This window comes from Cebus imitator, unplaced genomic scaffold (genome assembly GCF_001604975.1).
Source record: "Cebus imitator isolate Cc_AM_T3 unplaced genomic scaffold, Cebus_imitator-1.0 Scaffold73, whole genome shotgun sequence".
Taxonomy (NCBI): Eukaryota; Metazoa; Chordata; class Mammalia; order Primates; family Cebidae; genus Cebus; species Cebus imitator.
In genome coordinates, this window is record NW_016107388.1 from 7189933 (window position 1) to 7192995 (window position 3063).

Below are 3063 nucleotides of genomic sequence, written 5' to 3' on the forward strand. Positions count from 1 at the left end.
TTGAGACAGAGTCTCACTCTGTTGCCCAGGCTGGAGTGTGGTGGTGTGATCTCGGGTCACTGCAACCTCCACCTCCTGGATTCAAGAGATTCTCCTGCCTCAGCCTCCAGACTACAGGCACGCCATGCCCAGCTAATTTTTCATCTTTTTAGTAGAGACAGCATTTCACCATGTTAGCCAGGGTGGTCTCGATCTCTTGACCTTGTGATCTGCCCACCTTGACCTCCTAAAGTGCTGGGATTACAGGCTGAACCATGGCGCCTGGCCACTATCATGCTTTTGACTGCTATTTCACATCTAGAAATCTATCACATAAGAATATTGACACTTTTATAGAAGGAATTTTTATTGAAGCTTGTTTGTGATAGCAAAAAATGAGAAGCTACTTGAATGCACATCTATTCCATTAATCATGGTACAGTCATGTAATAGAATTCTCTGAAGCTGACAAAAAGAATGAAGTTAGAAGTATGCTTACTGGCAGGGAGAGATCTCCAGGGTGTGGTCGTGAAAAAAAACCACAGAATTATTTCATCAAAATTAAATTGAGGATTACTGTGCATTACACATGTGCATGCGTGTTCACATGTGTGTAATTCAGATGGAAATGCACAGAAGAATGGCTCTGGAAGGCTACACAGCAAACTGTTGGCAGTGGTTTCCTCTGGAGGGGCACAGAATTGAGTAAGGGGCAAGGAGAGCAGCCTCCATTATGATATATATTTCTGTATTGTTTGACTTTTTATAAATGGCACGCAATATTTTGTTATATTAAAAACAAAAAATGGTGAAAATATGCCTACTTTAAAAAGACTTATTTAAAGAATATGCTGTCTTTGAGGATTACTTTAGAAAATAGTAGAATAAGTCCAGTCAGCAGATGATACTTTCACAAATATATACATTTAACCAAAATGCATTATTTTGGAAGAAGGAGATTGTGAAATCCTCCCAGAAGTACATGATTAGTGTAAAGGTAGACTTGTTTGTTCAATGACAGGAAGAGATCAGTGTTAGGCTGGAACAGAAGTAGTAAACAAACATGTGAAAGAGTAGGATGAATACTATATACTGATAATAAGTCCAAGAGTTGAAGGAGAAAGGGGACATGCGCCCTGTCACTTTGCTGGGGAAAGTAACTACATAGCCCCAACTTTGGCAATGCAAAAGTTTCAGAAAGCCAAGACTCAGGGAAGACAGTGATAGGACTGGTCACATGACTGAAATTCCCTGTGTACAACATTTTTCAGAACAACTGGGCATGAAGCCCGACACTCCTCATTCCATCTCTCGCTGAAAAGACAAAAGGATGTGTTGTTTTATGTTTGTTCTTGCTCTTCTATTTATCCCAAGGCCATTATCACCTCTAACAAACTTTTTTCCCCCTGAATAATCATAGCATGAGCGGGATGGTAATGGATTTATGTAGATTTGACCTGGCTTGTTGTGCCAAGTTTATTTAGATCACATTGAAAGACAATTCAAATATAGCCGGAGACTTATGGACCCAGATACATTTTCTCCTCTTTTCATTCTGCTTTTCTCTTCTGGGGTTTCTCTTTGATTCTCCGTGATCAGTGGAAATACTATTTGTGAAGGGCATTTTTTGCTTATGCAGTTACAGAAAAAAACTTTTGGTGGATATGTGATTAGGATGAGGAGTCCAACAGGCATGCTCCCTTACGCTCTGTTTTATTGAAGTATAATTTATATGCTATAATGTACCCATCTTAAGCGTACAGCCTGTTGTAGTAAATTTACAGAGTTGTACAGTTGTGTATTACTTCATTCCAGTTTCAGAATGCTTCCATCACACCTGGGCGTATTTTTAACAAAATATTTACCTTAGATTTATTGGAGAATGGAGGTAACCCCACTCATGACCCCCATGGCCCCAACCCATGTGGTAACAAACTTGTGGTTAGATATTCTCCAAAAATTCCCACTCCCCATTTTTATTTATTTTTTATTTTTTTAGATCTAAAGAGAGTAAATAAGTTTCTTCATTGCATTGCTTTATCTAGAACATTCCTTCCTGCCGCCTTCTCCCTACCACTGCCCAGGTCAAGCCTCTGACAGTGCAACATTTCTGGGATTCTGGCATTGTGTGGTTTTCCAGTCCATCCTCTTGGCTTCAGGTTTTCGGTTCTCCCCATCATATGAGCATCTGGGATAACAAATACACCTCCTGTCACTGCCTCCTGACAATGAGGTGTGTCCTTTATTGATAGCAATCCGGCATTAGCTATCATGCCTTAGCTTTCAGGATTAACGCTCAGGATTTTTCCTTTTTTATTATCTAGGGCGTAGGTCTACTCCTCTTCCCAACAGTTCATTCATTTACTTTAGGAGATTAAACAAAAATTTTTATGCACAATTTTTAGACCCATACTGAAACTCTTTCTCTGAACATCTAGTAATTCCTATAGCTAGAAAAGGCTGTCATCATAGTCATCTTTGTAAACATTTTCTTTGAGTTTTTGTTTTATTTTTTATAGAAACAGGGTCTTGTTCTGTCATCCAGTGGTGCAATCATAGTTCACTGCAGCCTTGAATTCCTGGGCATCCAGTAACCCTCCTGCCTCAGCCCCTCTGGTAGCTGCAACTGCAGGTGCTCATCACCATGCTCAGCTAATTTTACTTTATTTTTTTTAATTGTAGAGATAAGGATCTCGCTATATTGCCCACATTGGTCTCAAAGTCCTGACCTCAAGCATCCCTCCTATCTTGGCCTCCTGAAGCGCTGGGATTACAGGCATGAGCCACCATGCCACAAAGTTTAAAATAATATTTAGACTATTCCTGGAGTCTCAATGCTGGGTGTACATAAAAGGTAGCTGTGTGCACCATCATACTGTGAATACGCAACCTAAGCGTGCATGAAGGCTTTCAAGGAGGTGTGCGGACTGGGATAATTCTAAGGGAATTGATTTCCAGGTCTTTACTTTTTCCTAAAATGAAGCTACCTGAAAACAGCGTGTGGTCTGCTGGTTCTCCTTTCTCACCTCTCTTTATGTTTAACCTTGTCCTGGTGTGCAAAACGGGGAAGCACTTCTCACCCTT